This window comes from Mugil cephalus, chromosome 22, assembly GCF_022458985.1.
Source record: "Mugil cephalus isolate CIBA_MC_2020 chromosome 22, CIBA_Mcephalus_1.1, whole genome shotgun sequence".
Classification (NCBI taxonomy): Eukaryota; Metazoa; Chordata; class Actinopteri; order Mugiliformes; family Mugilidae; genus Mugil; species Mugil cephalus.
Genome location: NC_061791.1, coordinates 10,240,656 through 10,258,559, shown reverse-complemented (window position 1 = coordinate 10,258,559; position 17,904 = coordinate 10,240,656). Strand labels below are relative to the sequence as shown.

The window sequence follows — 17,904 nt, the reverse complement described above, 5'->3', positions numbered from 1 at the left end:
TTACTGCTGCCTTTCTATCTTCTTGAACTCTGATCTTCTGACCTCTCACATCAACAAGGCATCTTCCTCCACACAACTGCCGCTCGCTGGATATTTTCTCTTTTTTGGACCATTCTCTGTGAACCCTAGAGATGGTTGTGTGTGAAAATCCCAGTAAATCAGCAGTTTCTGAAATACTCAGACCAGCCCGTCTGGCAATAACAACCATACCACGTTCAAAGTCACATAAATCCCCTTTCTTCCCCGTTCTGATGCTCGGTTTGAACTTCAGCAAGTTGTCTTGATCACCTCTACATGCCTAAATGCATTGAATCGCAGCCATGTCATTGGCTGATTAGCTATTTGTGTTAACAAGCAATCCAACAGGTGTACCTAATAAAGTGGCAACTGAGTGTATATGTTTTAAGAATGCTGGTATTATTTGGTGTCTTCTGTTGTTTGAAAGGTTCCTTTTCCTCAGGACACCATCAAGTCTTGAAAGCTCCAGAAACCCACATCAGTACGAATGTGACGCAGCACAATGACAAATGTCAGATACGCAAACCGAACAGCCTGCAGCGGAATTTCAAGCCAACCAGGATAAAACTCCTGGATGCTAAATATGTGTGAAAATGCATGAGGAGGAGATGTTGCCACAAGTCCAGTAATCTAAACATCTCTTTTTCATCATTTAAAGTGCACATTTATGTTGGTAATAGGCCGGTAAAATGCCTCGCTAACTGACACTGCAATTATAGACACACAGCAAACTTATGTGCTAGACTACCCTGAGTCTTTGGCGTGCTGGGGCGCTTAAGTAGCTCGCCTTAGCTACATGACATGTTTAGACACATGCTACTTTATACTAGAAGAAGTAGAAGGTGGGATAAGTAGCTACAGGAAGCGACTGTAATAAAATATTTTTTTAAAATATTGAGTGTTTTGAAGTCGCAACACATTTCAGAAAAGTATAGGCTAATTCAGGGCTACCACAGGTGGTACGTGTCACTGTGTGTCTCAACACAGCAGTAACGGGGGAGCATGACTCACACCTTGTGAATAGAAAATGATGTCCTCCCCGTGACGACGGCAGTGCGTCAGGGAGAAGTATGCCCTCTGTGGCTTCATGACTTGGCGATGATAAAAGTGTTTACTTGTGGTGTAACACAATGCGGTCTACTATTTTCCTGCTGCTCTTCTGTCTGGTCTTGGCAGCAGTGACAATGGGACTTGTCAGTGTTGTTTTGTTGCTCATGTTTCTTTTTGAGGTAACTTGCCATTTATTTTTCTTTCTAATTGGATTGTCTCACCGCAAACCCACCACCAAATTTGTTATATCATATTTAATTTTAATTCTTTCATTTTTAAAATTGTACAAAAACACTTGTTATCACCTTGTATGTTTCCTTTGTCTGTGAATTGAAAAGAGTGTGTTATTCACATTTTCAACCCTTTATCCTCTTGAGATCTGAGCTTAAGTTTGATATCCATTTTTAATTTAATTTAATAATTTCGTTTAAGTAGGACCTAAGAACTACAAAAACTAAGCATCATCTTTGAATAGGAAGTAGTTTAAAAATATTATATTATAGATATTATTATAGATATTATATAGATATATAGATATTAATAGATATTATTTCACTGAACGTTATAATAAAGTCACCAATATGTAGTTACTATTGACAGAATTTATTACGTTTACATGTCATATTAAACTAGAAAAGTTAAAATACATCAATTAACAAGTTTCAACTGTAAAATTTGATGAGGTTTTGTACATTTTTTACTCTTTTGTTATATGATCGGCTGCAGAATGAATCCACTGAAACGACCCCCGTCATGTTTTAACCCTAACTAGTTAGATACTAGTCATTATGAGCACAATCAAACTTAATGTACTCATATGAGGACACAGGGTCTCAGGAGACATCACGAGTTCCCTTCCTAGCTTGTTAAAACAGACACGACTGACCCATCTGAGTTCTCCTGCTTGTTTAGTTTTTTTTTTCCTCTGCCAAGATATCGGTGGCATCAGCAGTCAGTTTTTGCAGTGTTTCGACCTGAAACTCGGCAGATACATTGTAGGGTCAGGTGAGACTTCGTTCCGAAGTGTGGTCTCATGCAATTGGCAATTTGTTTGCAGTGAGAACACATGTTACCCACAGGCTGATACGACTTTACTGTAGAGTTATATAACTAAGAGGGTGACCTGAGGCACTTTTTGGAAGGTAACATTATATATATATATTTATATATATATTTTATGACCAATCACAAAACTGCTGAGGTCATGGTACCTTTAAAGTTTAATTGTTGTGGTATCCAAGTTGCTGACCTAGGCTTAGGAATACTATACTTTCTTGCACTGCACTGACTTTATTTCTACAACCAGATCAACAAAGTCTAAATACTTTACTATTTTCATGTGATATGTCACAAATGACCATATTTTCTGATAATTCTTTAGATATTCTAGTGACCAGTTACATTATCCCCCTGTTTTATCCACTTAAACAGCTGTCATTGAGCCTCAACCAAAAAGCTGTCACAATCTTATCTCTGTAGCCCGCCCTTTTACTTCTGAAGACTGACAGACAGGTAAACATTAAAGCAGGGAGACAGGTGAAACAGAGGCAGATGGTTGTCAGACTCCCAGATAAAGAAATCATCAGGCACCGAGGAAGTGTTTATCTGTACAACAGAGAGATATCAGAGCCCTCAGGGCTGCATGTCGGGTCACAAAGGAGGTCTGAGTCTTTATTGCGCGGCAGATGTGATTCCACGGTTCTCTAACTTTGACAGGCTACATAAACAATTGTGGCACCACAGGACATTTGATTTGACAGGGTACATAAGCAGCTGCAACACCACTCCTGTACCTGCAGGCTGTCTGGTGTGAACTGAACCGACCCGTAATGTGCGTCGGTTAGCCTCGCACAATATACTGTACACACAGTCACACGGAAAAGGTCAGAGCGATGGGCGTTTCATCACTTAAATTATACTTCGGTTGAAAGTTTCTCTATTATTGAAGGTTTTCTGTGAATGGTTTTTGTTGCAGCCGTTTCACCTGCTGTGGTGTGACACTGCAAATACTGATTGTTGATATTTCTCAGAAGAACTGGAAGCGAAGCCAAGTTTTACCGAGCTCACAATGATGTCTTTGATTGGTTTAATGCATGCTCAGCTCGTCAGCGTTGGGAATGGTTGCAATTACTCAGTTTTTCCACATTCAAATAATAAAATCCATTCTTTTCAAAATCAATCTCTCACCCGCTTCAGATTTGTAAGGTGCTGGGATATTAAAACTGCTGGTTAAAATGTCACATTCGCTTCTCTCACGTCGACTGAGCCACACTTGTTTAGCCTCTTTTCTTTTTCATCACAAAGTATTATTACTTCTTCTTCTTCATCTTCGTCTTTGATTTTCTGCAGGTGCAGGTGCATTAACAAAGCATTAGGGATTTTTTTACTGGAGACTCATTCATCCCGCTGTTTCTGTTCATTAGATTCACGACTAAGTCAAAGACTTTTTGAAAGAGAGCGTTCGCTGTGTCCGCGGTCCTCCTAAAGATGGTTGTCCAGCTGCACACACGCGTGCATATATAAATTTCTTCATGCATCCGTGTGTATATTTCATCTTTTGAGACTTTGAGGTCTGCCAGTTAATAAATATCTAATTACCGGCCCTAGCGTTTCTGCTTCTGTAATTGGCTCACAGAGCTAAAATGTGGTTGTGTGAATGTACAAATGTGTGTGTGTGTGTGTGAGAGAGAAAGGCAGAGGGGAAAAAGAGCTAATGAAGGCCCACAGCAACGTTGATGTAATCAATTCGTAAACTGTTTTTGGGCATTCCTAAAACACTCGATGTGAAAAAAACAATCCAAGCCATTACCAACCCTTAGCATCAGTGTCGCCTCGGTTTGTGCGAAACGATGGTACGTAGTTCGTAGGTATGTAGTTTTTTTATTTTATTTTTTTACCTCGTGTGTACCGTTGTTTTATTCGCCAGTGCATTGCGTGTTTGTGTGTGTGCTCATTAATAACCAACCCTCCTGACCTATTGTCGGTTAAAGCCCATTGTGATTAGTGTCTAGCTCGCCTGGTTTCGCTTCAGCCAGTCACACCCTATCCTGTCCTTTCATGGCATTAATTAACAACCTCTTTGTGTGTCTTTTGTGTGCGTGCATGTCAGGCAGTAGGGTAGCAAGACTAATGAGAAAAAATAAGAAGCTCGTGTGCCCGGCCCTCCAGCACAGTCTTTTGTTCGTGCAAGTGCAGGTACACACAAATACTCTCTCACCAGATTCAGGAAGCTTTTCTTGACACTTCCAGTTGTTGCCAAAAAAAATTTGGGCCCCGCTACGTAAACCCGCTCATCACAGCTCAGAAATGCTTGTCTTTTTAGTCTTTTTTTTTATTATTGTGTATTTGTCAAGTGCATTGGAATTTACCTGCATCCCGTGCTTCTTGAAGCAGTTCATAGCGGATATCAGAGCACGCCTTGGATCATTATTCTGTCGCAGGAGCCCATACCTTTTTCAATTTTGCTTTTCTTCTACAGGCTGCATGACATTTGCATCCAGAACTCGCTGATATTTAGCAGGATCCATTCTGCACCTCTCTCTGTTTCCTGTGCCAGTCACGACCGCTCAACCCCGGAGCGGAGGACCCATTTTCCATCCCCGTGTTTAGTGGCGGGCAAGGTGTTCTTTTTCGTCAAACGCTGCTCGATTTTTTTTCGCACATACCTTAAATTAGTCAAATAGTCAAAGAGCTCAATTTCAGCTTAGCGTCTATTTTAAAGACTCTGGCTGAACCGCAATTTGCTTTGCTTACTTGACTTTTGTGAGTTTGACGGTAGGGTTTCTTTTTCGTGGCTTTTGTCTCGTAGAACTTGACTGTGTGGCAATATTGTGACATCTGTAATGACCTGGCAGAGGGAATTGCAAGGTGATATCTTTTCGTAGCCTCTATCTGATAGTTATGCACCAGTTATGATTACAGATTTCATATTTAAGAGAAGAAGAGAGGATAGAAAGGAATGGAAAGGATAGAAAACGATGGACCAAGCTCCGGAGTTATCAGCTGAGAATTGAACAAAGGGAAATTGAAGCAATTGAACTGAGTGGAATTTCAATTGAATATTGACCAGAGATTGTGCAATATGCAGCGCAGGAGGGAGAGGACCTGTACGGGAAGAGGGCAAGAGATTCATATGGCGCTGAGTGGAACAACAGCACTCCCATACAAAAGGAGCGCTGCGGTGACAGCTGTAACAGAATGGACTGTTTAACATAGCGACTGGCAGTTCTCCTGAGAGTGCTCAACCAGAATACCTGATCTTGCAATTACCATAGAGAAACCAACAACACCCTCCGGGCCCTGCATGTGTGTGTGTGTGTGTGTGTGGAAGTGTTTTTCTTCTTGTCTCTGTGGTGGCTGGATTTTCTGAGGGAATTGCTGTTGTTTAATCTGTTTGCACCTTCTTTTTTTTTTTTTTTTAAATTGCAGCCAGGTGTAGATCACTTCTTCTTCAAACCTCTTTGTTGTACAGTCTTTGCATACTTTAAGGTAAAGTGGCGTAATTGGGTATTCTTTGATCGCCACTTAACTTGTGTGTGAAACATTGATTCCCACACTTTAGCTTGTTGGTTATACATGACACTTAAAGAATTCTTAGACACAGTCGGGAGAAACGAGAGCTTTTGAAGTTGCAGTAGACAGCCTTCATTTGCATACGTAACAACATACAGGGCTGCTGTCTCTATTGTAGTGGTGGTATTGATAAAGGTGTAGACAGGTCGTATTGATTTGTTAGACCTGTAGCGATTACACATCCTACAGACAATGAGCTGCTTTCTTTACTTGGTGTCATTGTGTTCATATAAAAATCCATTGCCCGATTCCTTTTTGCGAGACAGCGTTTTTTGAGAAAGACTTCATGGGGGGAACTTAGCACAACCTCTAAATGAAAGCACCACACAATCATTTGAACCCAAGTATGAGAAGAAGGTGGAGTATAGGACACTGATCGCGGACTTGGAGTGGTCCCGGGAAAACCAGCTACTCCTGAACGTGGACAAGACCAATGAGCTGGTTATTGAATTCAGGAGGAGGAGGGCACCAGTGGAGCCCATCATGAACTGAATTGAGCTGAGTGGAATGTCCAGATGAGTCCAGATGAACAACAGGCTGGTCTGGAGGGACAACGGTGAGAAGGGTCTGAGCAGACTCTACTTTCTCAGGAAGTTCAGGTCTTTCAATGTGTGCGGCAAATCACTAGAGTCTTTCTACCAGTCTGATGTAGCGAGTGCCCTGTACTTTGCTGTGGTTTGTTGGGGGAGTAGTACCAGCAAAAAAGACATCAGTGAAATCAACAAATTGATCCGAAAGGCTGGACCTGTGATTGGTAGGGAGTTGGAGTCATTTGTCTCAGTGAGGGACAGGAGGACACTGGATAAACTGCTCTCCATTATGGACAATCCATCCCATCCACTACACCAAACACTGGACGGACAGGGGAGCTCATTCTCCAGCAGACTGATTCAGCTCAGGTCCCACAGTGAACGCTACATAACTTCTTTTATTCCCTACTCTATCCACCTGTAAAACAGCTCATCTTTTTGTAACAATTAAGCTACTATGACCAAGCAATTTCCCCTGTGGATAATTAAAGTCTGTTAAAGTCTAATAGGCAGTAGATACCTACATTTGACAGTGTCTCAGACTCTGGTTTGATTCTGCTCTCGCTGTAGCTTCCTCTGTCATTACTGTAGTTGGAGTTCAGGGAGAAACAAGAACACCAGCCGACAGTGTAGTTTGTTTATGGGCTTATTGAAGTTCCCAACACCGGCACATCTTAACTCTGACGTGCTCAGACTATAGGAGTTGATATATGTCCTGATTCCCCAGAAAAGGTTTATATATCTCCTCTTAAACCTCTCAAACTGCTCGCAGAATATCTGGCAGCGTCCCAATTAGTGTTAGACACAACATTAAAATCGACATGATTTTGTCAGTACTAATGACAGCAATGAGTCGACAAGAGCATGGTCTATCTGACTCCGTTAGCTAGTTAGTATACAGCCGGTTGAAGGCGTCTTTCCAATCATTTTCTCACCCATGCCCATTTAGCCTTAAAGTTACAGCAAGTTAATGCACCACAGTCATTCAGTGCTCCCTGATCTGACACGACAATCTAAATAATGCGTGCGCTGCAGTATCAGATGCAAATTTTGCAGTGTGTGCAGGTTTAGGGAGAAATGTCTCCCTAAAGTGTGCGATGCAGCCAGATTTAGAAATAAGACAGGGTTTTAAAACGGGCGTAGTCTGAGCTCAGCATTAGTTCAGCCAGTCATGAAAATCACAACTAATAATAGTTAAATAATTGCAGTGCTTGTCCCAGTCATTGCAGGCAGTAGTTTAGAGGAGCTTGATGTCACCAATCTATGGATCGGTACAAGAATGAAGATTTTTAATCAGTTATTATTGCGTACATAAACCAAATGAGTCTTTTGACCAGATTTGATTAGATCAAAACAAAAAATGCATTCTTATAAACTTTCTGTTGTTTTATCACAAAGCTGATTTTGTTTATAGCAATTATAAAAATGTGATAATGATCAAAGTTAATTAATTAAAACGCTAAATAGCAGACACTCGTACAAGTCTGTATGTTTTTTTGTTTTTTTTTAATAACAATGGTTTCCCTCCGCTCTGGAAATGTCGCCTTTTTTTGAAAATGTCTTGACATTTTCTTTCATCTTGATTCTGGACCTGGTCACTGTGCAAGGATTGTGCCTGCGCCTGATATGAAATGATCACAGCTTATTGTTTTCACACCGCTTTATCACCACCCTGGGCATTTTATAGAAGGACAAACATAAATGCAAGGACAAAGCACCTCTCTGTTTTCTCTGATTCAGTGAAATGTAAAACGAGACAGAGAGGTTTAGGGGAGAGGGAGAGAGTGAGGTTGATGGCCTGTGGAAAGGGACAGAGGGTCATCAGAAAGGGAGAGGCATATATTGTGGAATAGTAAAAAAAAAAAAAAAGGGGGGGGCTTGATTTCTTTTTGGAAAACGAGTGCAGACACAGACAAATAAAGAATGAGACGTGAGATCAGTGAGGATTTTAGATAGCGGGTGATGGCCTTTTGAGAACAATTAAGTCAAACAGAGATGGAAAAGTTTGAGAAAGAGAGGTGACGAAGATTAGAAAGAACGACTAATTTGGCCCACTGTCGCAGAGGAGACTGAGAAAGACGGCGGGATGGGGGAGAGACGGCGTAAAAGAGATGGAGATGGACGAGTGATTAATTTGAAGCCCAGATCACGCTAACAAGACAAAAAGAGGACAGGAGACGAACTAGAAAGATGGAATCAAGCGTTTGACGGCTTGCAAGTTTTGTGCAAGACACTCTGTCAAGTAACCGACATGGGATGTCTTTTGTCTATCTCTATCTATTTTAACCTATGCAAGCAGGTGGTCCGGTTTTTTGAGTTGTTCCTAAACTATTTTGTGTGTGTCTGTGTCAGGCTGCATCCTGCTGGGGATGGATGCTGCCTTCAAGGAGTTGCTATAGGATGGGGGTACCTGGTCTGGTCTAGGTGGGTGGTACATGTATCAGTCCACATTCAGGTCCAAAAAAATATCGATATGGCAATATGTTGTGATATATTTTTCTTCCGATACAATGTCGATTTTGAATGTATTAATATCCATTTTAAAAGAAAAATGAAAAATGTTTAGGGCCAATCGTGAACGACTTCCACACCTCCTCCGTCAGATTGTCTGTACAGGTGCAATAAATTGGAAATGGATCTTTTGGATTAATATTGTTGTTTTTGACACAATTCGTCAAATGAATTATCCCTGTCGTATGATGTACATAAATGCAATGTGTATTTTAAGCTTCATTAATAATATGTTCGTGAACTGTCTAAAATTTTGCAATATATCGCAATATCACAATATCGCAATAATGTATCGTATCGTGACTCAAGTATCGTGATACGACACGTATCGTGACTCAAGTATCGTGATACATATCGTATCCTGAAGTCCTTGCCAATACCCACCCCTACTGATCAGTATATAGCCTGTACTCTGCCCGAAATAATAAGTAAGCTAAGAACATTTAAAAAAAAACGTTGTTTATGTAATGTAGGCCTGATATTATTTATTTTTTATTAGCTACCTTGATTTTACAAAGCAGGTGAACTCACACAGATTTGCTAGCCTGCTCTTCTTAAATGCGTGTTGATTAATCTCCCCCATTCTGCTACAGGTGTTGATATCAGCTTTGTAGAAGTGAAAATGGTTTAGCCGTGTGCCCCCTAAAAGCTTCCTTAAGCAGACACGGTAAAGTAACACAAGTGACTCATTTCACACACTGGCAAATGCACCTAAATGGTGTTTTTGGATTTACTGTTGCTGCAACTAACTGCACAGCAACTCTGGAAAAGGTTCATTTATTTAAACTGGTTTGTAAAAAGTACTTGATCGTCTAATACAGCCTTCAAAACAGAGACATGGTGATGAGCGCTTACTGTGGATGACATCTAATGTATACTCCACAGCCACACATCAGTGAAACTTCCGGGTCCACTTTTTGAGATTGAACACACGGATTGGACTTCATGATCTGTGTGAAAGGCAGTCTTTGTGGTGTCAGTGTGTGATGGATTGAACAGCAGGGGAGTTATTTGGCTTTGGAGGACAGTCTGATTCAGAGACTTAGCTGAAAAACAGCTTTCAATCAGGAGCAGCAGAGTCCTGTCAATGGAGATCTGAGGAAGCAGACAGCACATCAATACCACATGTATTTAAATGCACATACAGTAGAAGAAGAAGAAGAAGAAGAAAAGAGAGAGCCAAAAAGAAAATCTAAAGCTTTTAAACTCTCTGAAGTTGGTGTGTCACAAAGCGATTGAAGTTCTGAGAGGTTTATTACATGCCAGGTAGCTTGCAGAATATATCAGCAATGATTAATTCTACACTTGTGCAATGAGCTAAAACACGACGCAAATTAAAAGATGAAAAATCTAAATGGTAACCAGAGATGGAGAGGTGTGACTCATCTTGACGCTGAGGTTACTTCACTATAAGACAATTAATAACATATGAGATGATATTCATCCTGTCATCACTCAGATCAGAGCAGCTTGTGTCTGACACATGGAACAAATATCTGACTAATTAACTATGCGTTGTGACTGAGGAGATGCTAAGGTCTTTAACGCCCCCTCTCAGGTTGGTGATTGGTCAACAGCGGCAAAGAATAAAGTTGGCGATGCAGGTGATGGTGAAGTAGCCACGAGAATGATCGATTCAGGCTATGAAGGTCATCTAAATTACCTGCTGTTTACCCTGGAGATTTGGTTGAGGCTTTTGGGATGTAGACACTGGACACCTGTTGCTCTGCTGCAGTTCTATATCACTGTGTTTACACGCATAGCTTAATCGAGATATGCTTATACTTGTACTTTCTGAATACGGTCCTTGCCCAGTTTACATGCAACGGAGAAAATCGGGAACATATCCTCCTCCTCCACACTATGTGGCAATATGTGTCTTTTCTGCGCGTTAATATGGCCCCCATTCCGGTTGACCTATTACATAGGTCATATAATAAATAACTGAAGTCGTTCATGTGGCAGACCGGCATTTCAAACAACATGGATACAAGAAGGATAGTTCAGCGCACACATGTTATCCAGTTAAAGTCTGATTAAGGCGTATACATTTTCAATTGTATTATCTGGGTTAACTCCAATTTTAGTCGGAGTAACGTGTTTACATGCACTTGTCCGGTTAAAGTCAAATTAAGGCGTATACATTGCAAGGAAAATCTATTTCCAGTCGCATTATCTGGGTTTCTTAATCGGATAACTCCAGTTTTAGTTGGAATAACGTGTTTACATGCACTTAAGTTGTCCGGTTAAAATCAGATTAAAGTAATAATTCCTTCCTTTTTTTTCACGTGCATATAAACGTACTGACTAATTTGGAAGCACATTGCAATTGAAAACCTGAAACACAGAACTGAACCTGAAAAGCAAAGGGCAGGTCAATGTGTGTTTGTGGAAGCACTTTTTTTTTTCCCCTCATGTCCGGCTCCAATGTCGGTCACGCTCATTGAAATTGAAATTTCAAAATTTGAAAGTTATGAGAGACATTCAGAGGAAGAGAGTGAAGGGCAGAGCAGAAAAAAATGAGAGAGGGATAGAAGGAAAGAGTGAGCTGCTTTTGATGCTCTGCCAATATTGTTGAACTGTGATGCTAACGGAGGGCATTGAAATTGAAATTGAAAGAGAGGGAGAGAGATCACAGAATCCCGAGGGAGGAAAATCCCCAGCGGGCGAGAGCTGAGACCTCTCTGCATTCCTGTCATGACGGAGCGAGGGATGGACGACGAGCGAAGGAGAGAGAAGGAGATTGAATCGCTAGAAGATGGAGCGGGGAAGAGGCTTGGATGTCATGTGAGGGGAATTATCCCAAACACTCCACAGTATATTCCCCAGTATAGGACTGGTATTCATATTCACTGTCGCAACCACATTATTGACATTTATGCGAAGCCCTTCCCCACCTCCTCACACCTCTCCTCTGTATTCATCTCAGTGTTAAATGTTTCCCCCTATCGTTTCAGCCTTTCTTTGACTCGCTCGGCACAGACCCGATCTGTATTTTTTCCTCTGGTCACGTGAAAAGCAGGAAGGGAAATGGGATGCAGCAGAAACACAAAAGTACGCTGGAGGAGAAGGAAAGGAAAGGAAAGGAAAGGAAAGGAAAGGAAAGGAAAGGAAAGGAAAGGAAAGCGGGGTGAAATGTGAAGTGAAGCCGTTCTTCTTCTCTTTTCATGCTACGTCGTATCAAAGAAAACTGCCAAAACACTACAATAAATATTTCTTCTGTCCCATCTCTTTTGTTGCTTTTTTTTTGGGGGGGTGTGTGAGAGAGATAACCTGTACCACAAGAAGGCAGTTTAGCTCTGTGACTGACACTTCTATTGGAGAGTTATGAGTCCGAAAAGAACTCTGACAGTGAAGTTAAATTGGAGACAGTGTTATTAAAGCCCTCTATGGAGGTTGGGATATGGTAACCATGGTGACGAGATGTACCGACAAAAAGAACGAACTGTGATTTTTATTTATTTATTCTTTTTTTTCTGTGACGTTGTGTAAATCCAATCTGATGTCAGCTTAAAGGGTAAAGACTGAAAATAGACGTCAACTTGATTGGCTCTTTTTTTTTTTTTTTTGACGGTACCCACATTCTGCCAACCAGCCCCTTTAAAGCTCATTAACTGACAAGTTGTATCTTGTTTGTTCAGTCCATACCGAAAGCAGAGTAGAAATGGCAGCTTTTTTTTGTGCGTGTGAGCGCGGGGTGTGATAATGTGTGTGATCCACTGCTCCCGCTTGTTAGCTTTGATAGCTGTTATGGATTTGCCTCCTAATCTTTCACTGAAGCAGTTTTCATCTCTGGGCTCGTCCGTGAAGTGATTGGGAGGAACCAATCGCAATTCACTTCAGCCAGAAAGCTACAGAGGGAAGGAGACCGCAGGAGAGAAGCGAGGAGGGAGGAAGGAAGGAAGGAAGGAAGGAAGGAAGGGAGGAGACAGAGTTACAATTGGCGTGGAAGGTGGTGACAGAGCTTAGGAAGGAAAGAGATAAACACCTGAAGGATGGAGGGAGAGACGGAGGAGAAAGTTAACAGTGGTAGAAAAAGCAAGAAGCAGGAGTGATTGAATGGTAGTGAAGGTGTTAAGAGTGTAAATGGTAACGCGTGGAGGGGGGTGGGGGGGGCACAGAGATAGATGAGAGAAAAATCAGCAGAGCTGCAAATTGATTTGAAGGACCCGCAGAATTGAGTCAGATCACCTCGGAGACAGTGATGGAGACAAATAGAACGTCTCTCGTCATAAGTGCATCTCATCCCGTCCAATTAAGATTTTAGCTGCTTTCTCCACTCACTTAGCGCTTCAGATTTACTCTGTTTACAAATACAAGCACAAAGAATCACATTCATATAACCGCTTTGGAGTCTGGTTATAACTCACCAAAACAATGAATGAACAATGTTTTATTGTGTTGTGAAGGGATCCTTCTGCTAGGATAGAAGACAAAAATCACTGAAATAAACGACTGAATTAACACTTTAACATTCAATAATGTGCTTGGTTTTATATCCCAGTTGCCCGATGCGCATCCGTATGAAAACTTTGTGTGAAGACAAAGAGGCTTGGGGGTCGTTTTTGAAGTGGTCTCGTCCCCACGGTTTGGCCAGTGGAGCTGGCTTCAGCCACGCTTCCGCAGTGTTGCCAAGTATGCATCACAGCTGAGCAGATGGTGGGTTAAGTTAATAAACAATGAGTCATACATTTTCCCTTTTCATTATAACTCTGAGGCCACCGGCAACCTCAGGGACCGCAAATGTGAAACCAAAGCACACGTGCCAACGGCTGTAGTTCATCTAATGTCCACTAGAGGCTCCAAAACAGAGTCTAGCATCATATGTTAATATGTCTGACAGCAGAAACGAGCATGTTCGTAGCCTGGAGGGGAAAATAATCATTCAGGACAGCTGTATATGGGTAAATCTATATATAACTCACTCATTTAAATTCCATCAGGACTTAAAGTTGTCCATATTTTAGGGCAAGGCTGCTTGCCTTAGTTCCACTCGTGCTTTTCCTCTTTATTTGCCACTCACATTGAGCTCCTTCAGAAACATGGGGGTTCATGGTGGGGTTTGTCCATCTTCAGAAAACACTCGATGACTGTAACGCTAAAAAAATGTCTCTACTACTCTACTAAATATGTTGGAACTCATGTTCGGGAACAGAAACAAGCAAGGCAATCGATTTTATGCCTATTTTAAAACACTATAACAAGATTTCTTTCTTTTCTTTTTTTTACGACAACAATTAAACAACCACTCTGTCCCTGTGCCAAATGAGTCCTCAAGTTGTTTTGACCTAACCTTGTAATTCTCAACCTTAACTGTGACGTGGGTGGTGAGATCGTGTACGTTAGATTAGAAAAAGACCAACAGCCTCTTTAAGACGAGACAGGATCGGTGTGTCCGTAAGAGAGACAGAAGATTTCCTGTTGGTGCACGTGTAGCAGAGTTTGTGTGTGTTAAAGTGTGTAAGGCAGCAAGGACAGAGTGTGTGTGTGTGTGTGTGTGTGTCACTGTGAATCCATTACCAGAGAGGGCCAGTCCATCACATTAGAGTTAAGACCAACCTTATTAAGATAAGAAAGAATGAAGGAGGAACCGCAGATAAGACCAGCCGCTGTCAGTCACCGTGTGTTCATCTGTGCGTGCGCACGTGTTTGTTTGTGCGCCCGCGAGGCGTGCGTATGCATGTATTATGACGCTTTATCTCTCTCGGCATCACCACCTCGCTCGGTTTGAGGGGAAACCAGCGATTAGTGACTAAGTGGGCTCAAGACTTCCCCTCTGAGGATTCACTGTGGTACATTGGGCTCAAGCCGAGGCATAAAACCCACGTCTGAAGAGGATGACTACTGAAGCTTTTTCAAAGTAATGTTCCTTCAGGGAATTCAGTTACTCAATAATATGTTGTTTTTTAAACCTGCAATCTACAACGTAGGTCTTCAACAGGGGGTCCGCGACCCCTAGGGGGTCCATGGAGTTGCTGCGGGGATGTCGCAAAATCTTTGGTTTATTAGACATTTTTTTATATATATCTATATAAAAATTTCCCCCCACAAATTTAAATTTCTTTAAATACACTTTAACATGAATCCAACATATTTTAATAAAGAGATATATGGAGGCAGAAGATGTTATCTTTCAGTCAGCATCGTTAAATACAGAGCGACACACTAGCCTCCTGTGCACAGTAGGCCCCGCCCCTATTGCTGCTGAGCCAATCACGAGGCCGCGTATCATACACTGACTCTATCAGGTTCCCCGCAACTGGCAATTGCACCGCTGCCCTACTGTTGCACATGTTTGAAATAAAAAAAATAAAAAAATTAATATTTGAACGTTTGTTATTTGAATATCTTAGTACTGAATGCAAAATAATAATAATAATGTAACTGTATCGCTAGCACTAGGCTGAGTTTAATATAGAATACATATAGTAGGTAGAGGGTCCCCACTTAATCTCTCCATCAGTTTGGGGTCCTTGATTTGAGAATCGCTGAAGACCCCTGCTCTTCAGGGAGAATAAATTACGCATTCAAACGTAAAATAACACGCAGTTTCAAACATAGCACGAAGCTAAAACTACCACATCGGGTGCGTTTTATATCAAAAGGCTGTTACGCTTCAAGACGACATCGGCCATTTTCCGGTATCAGCCTGTCGGTGAAGGTTGGTGGCCCTTATTTTTCCGGTGTGTCCTGCACCATTAGCTGTAGTCGCTGGCATTTCAGACACTTCAGTGTGTTTACTCAGCAGTGGAGCAAGTTTAGCGAGAAACGTCTCTCTCAGCTCAGCATGGAGAGCCAGTGCACACACACACATATCGTTGCAGACACGGTCATGTAGAATGAATAAACAGGAGAGGACGGCTAGCCTCCCAAGCTCAGAGTCCATGCGGCGTGTCCGAGTGCAACATGTTGCCCTTACACACAGTCAACACCTGCCTGCCTTCGTTTTCCGGTAGTTCTTAGAGGTTGGTTTGGTGTGTCAGCAACACAAGTCTATTAAGTTGTCAGGCAGTCTCATAGCTCTCCTTGGTGCTCAAGACAAGGGTGCTCAGACATCTGAGGACTGATAACAGCCTGCCAAAAGCTTCCTCGAGTGAGCGAGCTCGCATAAGCATTTATTTATTTATTTATTTATTTTGGAAAGGACAATTTGTCATTAAAATGCTTCTTCTTTCAAGGTTTCTGATTCTTACTTCTAAAATGTCACGCCATCCCTGTCCAATCTGTTTACCACCAACTGCTATGACAGCAAAAATGAAGACGGCCAACTCTTCTCTCGTGATGGATTGTGTACGTCGAGCGACGTTTAAGCCTCCGCGCGGCTGCGAAAGGGCCGTCGGCTGCTGCCTCACGAGTTCACTCTGGGAAGTTTTGAGAAAATGGTCAGCATTAATTTGAGACGTGCATATTTTATATCCCATGCAAACCTCATGATCCACCGCATTAATTCTTAAAGCCCAGTATGGATGATAATCAGCGGCATTTCCTCCTTTCCTTTCGTAGTATAAAAGAGTTCACGTCTGACATTCGTTCTTCATTTCCATTTCCAGATTTTTAGAATGATTTCACACTTACAAACTGACTGTCCACAAGTGGGCAGTAAATGTTGCTGTCGTGATCGACCCCGCGGCTCGTAAAGACCTGGAGAGAAGATTCAAGTAATCAGTGAACATGCTGTAAACTGGGTGGAGGGTTGTGTTAGTGTGTGTGTGTGTGTGTAGCAGTAGTAGTAGAAGTGGTAGCAGACACAGGGATAACTCACACAGTGCGGTGATGAGAGGGGAGAGACTGCAGTGGCATACAGCTGGCATTTTATGGCACCGCAACACTCCTCCTGGCTGCTCGTCTCCCCTTTCGCAGCCTCACTCTTTCACTCCGCCACCCCTTCACTTCTCTGCACTTAGGCTTTCATGTACTCCCCCCTTTCCCGCTCCCCTGTTTCGACCTCGCAGAGTTAGCCTCGTTCCGTTCCGCCGTCTTTCCCCGAAGTCTCTGCTCGTCTCACGCAGCTTTCCCAACCATCTTCACCACCTGCTTCCACTCGCCTTTTTCCTCCCTCCATCTTGCCCCCCCCCCCCCCCCCCCCCCCCCCCCCCACCCCCCTTCCCGGGCTCCTCCTCTTCGCTGCCCACCGCCAACCCTTACCCCGCCCCGCCCTCACCCTCCCTCCCCCCAATCCCTCTAATCCTCTCTCCTTTACTGCGAGGCGTCGTGGCTCTCCAGTGCACAGTGTGAATGCCTAATGAATCTTATGCCTTTTACAAGCCTCATCCTCTCCTTTTCTCCTCCCTGTCCACCGGTCATTCACCCTTTTGCTTTATTTACTAGCCAGCAGCCGGCCAGCTATTTACGAGGAATAAGAGCTGCCCGGGGGGGATAGGTGAGGGGGTGGGTGGATTACTTTTTTTAATTTTTTTTTTTAAGAGAAACCAGGCCTCTCGCCTCAGCGCGCAGACAGTGCTTTTGAATGTTCTGCTGCGTGTAACCCGCTCCTTTCGGGCCTCCGACAGACTCGGCGTGTGTCTCCCGACGGCAGTCGAGATAGATTGCCGTTCAATTGTTTTGTGCTGGGGAGAGTATTGCTCATCGCGCTCTCATGTTGCCAATATCTTCCCTGATCATCCTCGCATTGATTTCGGGGGCCGTTGCAGAAATGGCTGGGTCATGCGTTTTCCCGCGGCCTCAGACTTCTGATAAACAGCCACCTTTTCACCCAGACCGCCAATAACCCTCAAAATGACTTTCTGATCAAGTTATCGATTCGTTGTGCGGCAGAATCACTTGACTGAACGGCCCAACCGCTGTCGTGTAATCGGCCTCGACGCTCTCCGCGTTCAGCTGTCGAACAAGCATCAAACTTCCAACCTGGTGGTTGTTAGTGGCTGATTCTTTTGAAATCTTGTGCCTCGGATGATGATTGATTTACAAGTAACTCAGTTTGGGAATTGTTGAATCGCATTTCCCGAAAAGAGATTACCTGTTTCAGTTTTCTGACAGAAAAATGCAAAATGCATCTAACTGGTTGGACAATTACCATGTTTGACCATTAAAACAGTAGAGCTTAGGTCTTCAACAGGGGGTCCGCAACCCCTAGGTGGTCCGCGGAGGTACTGCAGGAGGGTCGCAAAGTCTTTGGTTGATTAGTCATTTTTTATATATATATTTATATATACGAAGATGAACAACGCAACGTAGAAAACAGAAACGACGTGAACCCATTAAA

The 17,904-nt window shown here is 42.6% G+C and overlaps 1 protein-coding gene and 1 long non-coding RNA gene across 4 annotated transcripts in view; one reads left to right on the top strand and one right to left on the bottom strand.

The window, feature by feature from the left end:
• The window catches only part of grm8a (glutamate receptor, metabotropic 8a), a 224,571-nt gene that overhangs the window by 118,107 nt on the left and 88,560 nt on the right, over nucleotides 1–17,904 (top strand). The gene's annotated exons all lie outside the window — the stretch shown is intronic.
• LOC124999930 lies at nucleotides 15,852–16,691 on the bottom strand. The gene is made up of 3 exons (XR_007111246.1): nucleotides 16,444–16,691; nucleotides 16,257–16,322; nucleotides 15,852–16,042 (listed from the first exon to the last, which is right to left on the bottom strand). It is a non-coding gene; the product is annotated as an uncharacterized LOC124999930 (long non-coding RNA).